At 43.2% G+C, this 10,011-nt stretch overlaps 1 protein-coding gene across 1 annotated transcript in view; it reads right to left on the reverse strand.

The window, feature by feature from the left end:
- Positions 1-9,785, reverse strand: part of PBK (PDZ binding kinase) — a 33,630-nt gene extending 23,845 nt beyond the window's left edge. Inside the window, exon 1 of the mRNA XM_021071781.1 lies at positions 9,623-9,785. The gene's annotated coding sequence lies outside the window, so the exon portion shown is untranslated. The remainder of the gene's footprint in view (positions 1-9,622) is intronic.

The following is a 10,011-nucleotide window of genomic DNA, read 5'->3' on the forward strand; positions in this document are numbered from 1 at the left end:
CAGGACCCTGGGCACAAAAGTTATTCTGTACCCCCCATTTCTTAGTTTTTTTAGAAAATGGGCCTCATTTAGTCTCTACAACCCTCCCGGAGTTCCAAGAGGGGCAGGTTCAGACACTTGTTGATTGGGGAAGGGAGGGGATGCAGAGACAAGGGAGGAACAATCAAGCAGCAATCCTACAGCCTTGAGGCAGGATTGTGGTTTCCAACCCCACCCAACAGGGTATAAACACAATGATGTAGGCATCTTACACACCTCAAAGAAAAGTTATATTCCTTATACTTATAGAAATGAATACTTTAATATTGAACAGCTTGGAGCCCTTCCTTATGCTTCTCCCTCGTTTGAGTGCACCCCAAACACAATCACCTGTAAGTTAAAGATTAGGCGCCTTGACACAATTGCCTGTGGGTTAAAGACAATTAGCACATGATGTTTTTCAGAAACTTTCCTAGTTTGTTCTAACCTCTGATCAGTATGCCCTTTTTGCAAGTATGGTTATCATAGGCAATAACCCAGAAGATCACCTCCAGGATGACTCTGAGATCTCCTGAAGCCAGCTTCGATGAGTCCCCCAAAGAAAAAATTCATGTCTGCTCCAATACTGATTCTTATCTGAAACCCTCTTTTTCTCCTTTTACTTTTTAAATTTTATTTACTTATTTTATTTCCTTTTTAGGGCTGCACCCACAGCATATGGAAGTTCCCAGCCTAGGGGTCAAATTGGAGCTGAGCTGTCTGCCTACATCACAGCCCCAGGGCAACACCGATCCTTTAACCCACGGAGCAAGGCCAGGGATCGAACCCACATCCTCATGGATATTAGTTGCATCTGCTACCGCTGAGCCACAAAGGGAACGCCCTGTTTTTCTTCTTTTAGAATATAAAACTCCCTGCAGTTCTTCCCCAAAGGAGGGTACAGTCTTTAAGACATTTGCCTGCTGTGGCCTCTTTTGCCTAGCAAAACAACAAAAGCTATTTTTTTTCTCCTTCAGCCAAAACTCAGTCTCCATGTTTCTATTCAGCACTGGTGGACAAAGGCCAAGTTCTGGCAACACTACAAGAGACACAAAGATGATTAAGTCACAGAATCCCCTCCTACTCAGGAAGAGCTTAAAAATCCATGTGGTGGGGGGAATGGGGAAAAGGTGGAAAAGTGCCCTAAGGAAGAAACACATACACAACTCGATGCAACATACACTATGATGTAGGTTACTGCGGTTGTAAAGGACATTTTTTTCAAATGAGGAAACTATGGCACAGAGAGGTTAAGTAATTTGCCTAAAGTCACAGAGCTAACAAATGGTAGAGCTAGAAACTGAACTCATGTTAAAGTTGGACTTCCTTTTTAACAAATATGTTCAAAGTCTCTTTTATTTTACATACGCACACGGACACACATACTCCCCTCCACCCCCAGGGCCTTCCCGTTTTTGGTCATGCTGTCCTAAGCAGAGATGATCTCATTGTACCTTCCCTCGCTCTCATTCTAATTTTTTGGTGGAGGCATAAGATAGACCTCATCACCTTTAAAAATATGCCTATAATCTTCTATACTTTTTATTAAACCCTAATTTTTTTTTTTTACAAGTCCTCTGTTTTCTATTTTCACAGCTAATAAAGTCCTGCCTAAAGCCAGAGGCTTAGAGTTTCTTAATTAACCACTGCTTGTGCAAAAGAAACTCCTGGGAGAGGAGGATATTGACACAGGTGTAAGATGAGGTAGAAAATATTCACAGGAATGAAAGCCCTTGGGTAGAGAGTTACAACCATCCTGTTCGCCATCTTGTAACCATAGAAGTACCTCTAGAGATTATCCGAAGAAACATCTGAACTTCGCAAGCTTAACGTTATTGCCTGTAAAATGTAATCATTAATCTCAAAATCTTGCACACCAGTCCACTGTCAGGGGAAACATCTTCCAACCTGAGTTGGTTATTTCTCCCAGTATATAAATAACCTAGATTTCTTGGCTCAGGCAAAAGAACCCAAACTCTGCATTTGACTCTTGGCTGGTCGTGCCCAAGGAAACATCTGCCTCGTCACCTATTTATGGCATAAATTCCAACTTCTGCTCCACGCAGGGCCTTCCCTTTTGAGGCTAGTTTTAAAGGGGGAAAAATGGGTATTGGTTTTTTTCCCCCCTCTTTTCTACTAATATTACATTGCAGTTCTCTTTGAGGCCATATGGATGCTGCTGATTGGCTAGAAGAATGGAATGTTTAGGGCAGAAAGGAAGGAAAAAATGAAAATTTCAAGATTTCAGCTTATTACATCTCTAGACCCCACCAGTCCACAGGTCCTGGGGTGCTGTTCAGGCATCCTGAAGACACTGGGTCCACAGCTGAGGCTGCCTGAGTACCCCCCCCCCCCAATGCGGCAGTACTCCTCTCTAGGTCCCAGTTTTAGTGAATGGCACCTCCATCCATCCCCGCCACCTGAGCTTCCCTTCCACTGACCCATCCACATTCTGACAACTCTTTCTCATGCATCTCTTAAATCCCTTTCTCCCTCCCCACCCCACCTTCCTACGCCTTGGACTATAAACTCTCACTTCTCTCTCTTGAGGACTCCAACAGCCTCCTATTTGACCCCTGCCTCCCTCTGGTCAGTCCTTTCTTCCAGGTGATTTCCACATGGCTGCTTAGTTAATCTTCCTGAAATGTAAATCAGGCCATGTCACTCTCCTGCTTGAAATGCTTCAAGGTTCCTCATTAACTTCAGAGTGAAAAACAACTCCCCTTAGCACCTGACCCTGAATGTCTCTAATTTGGATTCCTCCAACTCCAATTCTGATTTCCAACTACACTGAGTTAAGTTAGTTCCCAGAAAATGCATGTTTTCTCATGTCTCCAGCAAATGCACATGAATTTCTCTTGCCAGGAGAGCCCTTCTTCCCTTCTTGACTGGATCTGTATCTCCTTATCCTCCAGCACTCAGCTCAGATGCTGCCTGGCCCAGGACACTCTCTAATGCCCCCAATCTATGGGGGTTTTTGGTTGGTTCGTTGGTTTGTTGTCTTTTTGTCTTTTCTAGGGCCAAACCTGCAGCATATGGAAATTCCCAGACTAGGAGTCTAATTGGAGCTGTAGCTGCCAGCCTATGCCACAGCCACAGGAACACGGGATCTGAGCCAAGTCTGCAACCTACACCACAGCTCACGGCAACGCCGGATCCTTAACCCACTGATAGAGGCCAGGATCGAACCTGCAACCTCATGGTTCCTAGTCAGATTCAGTAACCACTGAGCCATGATGGGAACTCCTATGGGGTTTTTTTGTTTGTTTGTTTGGGTTTTTTTTTTTTTTTTTTTTTAAGCCGCACCCAAGGCATGTGGAGGTTCCCAGGCTAGGAGTCCAATTGGAACTGTAGCTGCCGGCCCATGCCACAGCCACAGCAATGCCAGATCTAAGCCGCATCTGCAAGATACACCACAGCTCACAGCAACACCGAATCCCTAACCCACTGAACAAGGCATCCTCATGGATACTAGGTGGGTTCGTTAACCACCAAGCCACGATGGGAACTCCCTCCCCAGTCTAGTTATTCCTCCTCCAAGGTCCCAGAATGCCTTTCAATTCTCCCTGTCCCAGCATACACCCCAGTGCATTGGAACTTTCTCTCTCCTCCTGTCCTTCCCCCACTAAAGTGTCAGTTCTGAACCCCTGCCCTACATGCCTAGGTGAGTGCTCAGAAATATTTGGTGAATACATGAGGGAATGACAAGATAGATAAACATTGTTGCATATAGAATCCATCTGTCCTTCAGTGACAGAGAATATCCCAGTTTGGGGAGCTGGTCGGAGCTGGTAACGTAAATGTCATTGAATCAATGTTGCTGACTATTATGGACTGAATGTCTGTATCCCTTTAAACTCATATGCTGAAGCCTTAACACACACACACACTGAGCACTGTGATGGTATATAGAGGTGGGCCTTTGGGAAGATAATTAAGTTTAGGTGAGATCATGAGGGTGGAGCCCTGGTCCAGTGGGATTTATGTTTTTTATAAAAAGTGACACCAGGAGTTCCCATCGTGGCTCAGTGGTAACAAACCTGACCGACTAGTATCCATGAGGATTCGGGTTCAATCTCTGGCCTCACTCAGCTCACTCATTGCCGTGAGCTGTGGTATAGGTTGCAGATGCCATTCGGATCCCGAGTTGCTGTGGTGTGGCCCTAAAAAAGACAAAAAAAGAGACACCAGAGAGCTCTCTCTCTGCTGCATGAAGACCTGAAAGAAGGTGAGATCCGTGAGCCAGGAAGAGAGCCCTCACCAGAACCCAACCATGTCAGCACCCTGACATCAGACCAATAGCCTCCAGAACTGTGAGAAATGAATGTCTGCTGTTTAAGCTACCTGGTCTATGATATTTTACTATAGCAGCCCAAGTTAAGACACTGATCAGCTGTTGAAGTGGTTAACTCCAGCACAGGGGAAGGGGAGGAAAAGAATCTGAAGGCAACGAGGAGTATTTGCTCCCATCTATCTTCTCATTCTCATTTTCACCCATTCTCCCAACAGCTTCTCCGTTTTTTTTTTATAATGATTTTTGTTTTTTCCATTATAGCTGGTTTACAGTGTTCTCTCTGTTTTTCTAATCATTCTCTGAAGTTTTATTTTTAAAATTGTTTATTATAGTTGATTTACAATGTTGTCAATTCCTGCTGCCCCAGCAAAGTGATCCAGTTATGCATATATACTTTTTTTTCTCATATTATCTTCTATCATGTTCTATGACAAATGATTGGATACAGTACCCTGTGCTGTATAGCAGGATCTCATTGCTTTTCTATTCTAAATGTAATAGTTTGCATTCACTAACCCCAAAATCTCAGTCCATCCCACACCCTACCCCTACCCCTTGGCAATAAGTCTGCTCTCCATGTCTGTGAGTCTGTTTCTGTTTTGTAGATAGGTTAATTTGTGCCATATTTTAGATTACACATATAAGTGATATCATATAGTATTTGTCTTTCTCTTTCTGACTTGCTTCACTTAGTATGAAAATTTCTAGTTTCATCCATGTTGCTGCAAATGACATTATTTTGTTTTCATGGCTGAGTAGTATTCCACTGTGTATCCATGTCACATCTTCTTGATCCATTTATCTGTTGATGAACATTTAGGTTGTTTCCATGTCTTGGCTATGGTTAAGAACTTCTCTTTTGACTCCTAAAAATATATGACTCTCCAAACCCTCCATATTCAGTGGCTGGTCTAAAGTCTGTACTCATTTGCAATGGAAACACCTTGCTTCTCCTCCCCCATCACTTTCAGCACCAGGTCTCATATTTGAGAATAAGCACAGAAATTACTTTGTCAGATTTTTTAAGATGTGGAAATGCCTCTGTGCCATCCAATTGCAGGGAGAGGACTTTAGACATGCCACACAGCCTATTGATTTCTATACAGCCCTAGCTTTCAGTAAACTCTTCTAATACTGGAACAAAACTAGACATATCATCACAAACTCTAGCCCAGTGACAAGATTTAACAATATTTTTGATGCAACTACTGGATGCCAGGCACATCGGAGAACCAATATTGGGCAAGATCAATCACTAGGCCCTCTTCTTCATAGAACTTCCTGTCTTCCAGAGAGGGTAGATAATACATGAGTAATTAAACTCTTTTTGACAACAACCTGAAGACTAGCCAAACAGGTCTTCTACCACTAAGGATATAAAGGGAAAAACAACAACAACAACAAAAACAACAACAAAACATGAACACACACATCAAGAATGGGTAGAAGGGGCAGAGACAAGACCTGATTAGGACCCATACCCCTGGCACAGGGACCCACAATCCAGAGAGTACGTGATAAACATAGAGGTCCTACCTAAAAAGTGATGATTTCATGCCCCACATCGCGCACCCCAGCCCTGGGGACAAGCACCAGGAAGATAAGCCCCCTTTACATCTGGCTTTGAGTCCAAAGAGTTACCTCTAGGGACTGTAAGAATTGGTGGTGGCCAGAGGGGTGAAGATAGGGGATATGGGTGAAATAGGGAGAGGGGCTTAAGATATACAAACTTTTAGATAAAAATGATTAAGTCATGGTATTTCATACACAGCATAAGGAAAAAAGTTAATATTGTAATAACTTTGTATGATCATGATTGGTAACTAGACTTGTCATGTTATCACTGTGTCATGTTGACCACTTTGTGATTTATTAAAATACTGAATCACTAAAAAAAAAAAAAAGAGTAATTAAAGCTCTTGCAAGTAATGATCAAGACTGTGGTGGGCATATGCAACCTGCTGTGATAGAGAATCACGGGTGTGTAGAGGGTTATACTCTCACAGGATAGTCAGAGAAGCTTTATCTTAGAACTGATTTTTTTTTTTCCGGTCACCCCGTGGCATATGGAACTCCTTGACCAAGGGGCCAAATTCAAGCTGGAGCTGCGACCTATGTCACAGCTGTGGCAATGCTGGATCCTTAACCCACTGCAGTGGGGATCAAACCTGTCTCCCTGCTACTGCAGAGACACCATTGATCCCATTTGCCACAGTGGGAACTCCCGAGAGCTAAATTTAAGCTGAGACCTCGGGGATCAGAAGGAGCCAATCTCAAGAGGAGCCAGGGGAAGAACCTTCCAAGCAGAAGGAAAGGCAAGTGCAAAGGCACTGGAGTGTTTCAGGGACTGAGAAGAGAGTACAGGGGGTGGATATACAAAGAGGTAGACAAAAGTGGCCCAGGATGAAGCTGGAGAGGTAGGTGTCCTCTTAGTGCAAGAAGGAGCCCCTGAAGAGTTTAAACAGGAGAATGACATGGTCTGACTTTTAGTTTAGGAGGATCACTCTGGCTGGAACATTAAAAAAAATATGCTGGATAAAATCCCAGGCAAAAAAAAAAAAAAAAAAAGAAAAGAAAAGGAAAAAGGAAGAATCTTTACCTAAATCTTATCTTATTAAAAAATTAACTCAAAACAACATTATCCCCACCTAGATATATTATATATACAACTGATGCACATATGTGCACCAAAAGACACATACATAATTGTTTATAGCAGCATTATCTGTAATAGCCAAACTGGGAGACCACTCAACTGCCCATCAGCAGTAGAAAGACTAACTAAAATGGTGGTAATTTCTCCAGTGGAATACCATATACCAACATCATTGTCTGCACCAATGGGGGATTAACTTCACAGTCCTGAGCAAAGAAGCTAGACACAGAATTACAATGCTGCATAATCAATTCCATTTATAGAATGCTTGAAAACAGGCAAAATGAAACCATACAATTTACCAGTGCATGTTTATCTGGCCAAAAAAAAAAAAATTTCCTTTTAAACCACCAAAGTGCTGACCATAAAAATCATGTTTATTGTCACTTAGGAGGAAGGGGGTGAAAAGTGATTGGGAAGAGAAGAGGAAAGGCTCCTGGAGTGCTGACAGTCCAGCTCTCGGCCTGAGTGATGCTACATGAGGGTTTGTTCTGATAAATCAGTGAGCTGAATGCTTCACTTTGAGTGCTTTCTGTATTTTTGTTACATTTTACAATAAAGGAGCTTTTTTAAAAAAAAAAGTAAAGGAAGGAGAAGAAAGTGTAATATGGAGTATGATCCTGGGAGGTTTGGCAGCCTGTACAGTGGACAGAGGGAGGGGCTCTGGTTGTAAATTTGAAATTGCCAATGAGATGTACTCAGTGCAATTTGGAAGGTGGAAGTGAGGTGGAACCCCTTTCCTGCCCTTTCACCTGTGCGCCCCTGAGAAGCTGAGTTTTGGGGGTTTGGTAGCTATGTTGTATCTAGTGCCTCGTCACTCACTGTGTGAGTGTTGGAAGACATCTGTCGTGGCAGTGGTGGTCTCTCGGCCCCTGGGTCACAGCTATGGGGGATAACCTTGAACACGATGTTCCCCATCTGTTTTCTGCTAGCAGTGGGCACAGGTATTTAATCCTCATGAAGGGAAGAAGAAGGGTGAATAACACAAACATAATACAATCTACCATAGTAGCCTCGAAATCTTCATAACTGTACATAAAGTTCATTGTGTCAAACAACTTGGAAAACATGAACTCAAATGTAAAATACAAAAAAAAACTATAAAACTCAGAGTTTCTGTTGTGGCTCAGCAGTAACGAACCCGACTAGTATCCACGAGGACGAAGGTTCGATCCCTGGCCTTGCCCAGTGGGTTAAGAATCCGGCATTGCCGTGAGCTGTGGTGGAGGTCACAGACGCAGCTCAGATCCTGTGTTGCTGTGGCTGTGGCGTAGTCCAATTCTATCCCTAGCCTGGGACCTCCATATGCCACAGGTGCAGCCCTAAAAAGACAAAACAAACAAAAAACTATAAAACTCATAGGAAAAACACAGAACTATAAAACAGTATAATGTAAGACATAACACTAAAACACAAGAAAAAAGCGTAAAACATAAAAACTATCAAGAACTTAGAAATGGAGTTCCCGTCATGGCTCAGATCCCATGTTGCTGTGTCTCTGGCATAGGCCGACGGCTATAGCTCCGATTAGACCCCTAGCCTGGGAACCTCCATGTGCCGCAGGAGCAGCCCTAGAAAAGGCAAAAAGACAAAAACAAAAAACAAAAAACAAAAAAACTTAGAAGTGCACTGGTGATGGTGATACTTGGAGAAAGTCTTTAGAACAAAGGGCTAGGTGACGAGTTTGTAGACTCCACACTAAAAGCAAACAAAAAGAAAAAGTGAAAAAGTGAATCTCATCTCAATGAGAAACTAGTTCTGCAAAAGAGCCTGTGAGAAAGGCTAAAAAAAAAAAAAAAGAAGAAGATACAGAGTGGGAGAAAATATTTGTGAACCACATGTTTGCAAAGGATTTGTATCTAGACTATTACATAAAGAATTTCCAAAATTCAGTAGAGAAAACAAACAATCCAGACTGAAAATGGGCAAAAGACTTTGTAATAGGCGGAATAATGGCCCCCAAAGACATCAGGTTCTCATCTCTGGAATCTATAAATGTTAGCTCAGTTGGAAATAGAGACTTTGCAGATGGGATTAAGTAAAAATTGTTGAAGGAGTTCCCTGGTGGCCTAGCGGTTAAAGGATCCAACATTGTCACTGCTGTGGCTCAGGTCACTGCTGTGGTGCAGGTTCAATCCCTGGGGTGGGAACTTCTGCATGCCCTGAGCACAGCCAAGAAAAAAAAAAAGAAAAGGAAAAAAGATTTTGAGATGGGGAGATTATCCCAGATTACTGGATTATCCAGTAGGACCTAAATACAATCACCTGTGTTCTTATAAGAGGAAACAGGGGAGTTCCCATCGTGGCGCAGTGGTTAACGAATCTGACTAGGAACCATGAGGTTGCAGGTTCAATCCCTGCCCTTGCTCAGTGGGTTAACGATCCGGCGTTGCTGTGAGCTGTGGTGTAGATCACAGACGTGGCTTGGATCCTGTGTTGCTGTGGCTCTGGCATAGGCCGGCAGCTACAGCTCTGATTCGACCCCTAGCCTGGGAACTCCATATACCGAGGGATCGGCCCAAGAAATGACAAAAAGACACAAAAAAAAAAAAAAAAAAGAGGAAACAGGGAAGACTGAGACAGGCACACACCCATCAAAAAGAAGGCAGTGCGAGGATGGAGGATGGAGGAGCGAAAGATTTGCGGATGCTGACCTTAAAGGTGTGGCCTTGTGGAATGCTGGCAATCATCAGAAACTAGAAGAGGCAATGATGACGACGATGATGATGATGAAACGGATTATCCCCCAGTCGCTTCACTCACACTCTTCATTCCACAAGAATCTGAACACCTGTTAAAGCCCGTGGCTGCCTCTTAGGCAATGTTTCTTTCTATCATGTTTTTCCTTTCCATTTCATCTCACCGGGAAACCAACTTCAGCTTAATTTTTTGTCATCTGCGTCATGGATGCACCTGTGGAAGCGGAGAAATGGTAAAAGACTGGGCAAACATGACCTCTCACTACCGTTTAATTATTTTTGGCTTCATACTCTGCTCCTTCCCCCTGAGGCCAGTGAATGTGTGTGTCGGTTCAGAGGGTGAT

The sequence above is a fragment of the Sus scrofa genome, chromosome 14 (genome assembly GCF_000003025.6).
Source record: "Sus scrofa isolate TJ Tabasco breed Duroc chromosome 14, Sscrofa11.1, whole genome shotgun sequence".
NCBI classification, from domain to species: Eukaryota; Metazoa; Chordata; class Mammalia; order Artiodactyla; family Suidae; genus Sus; species Sus scrofa.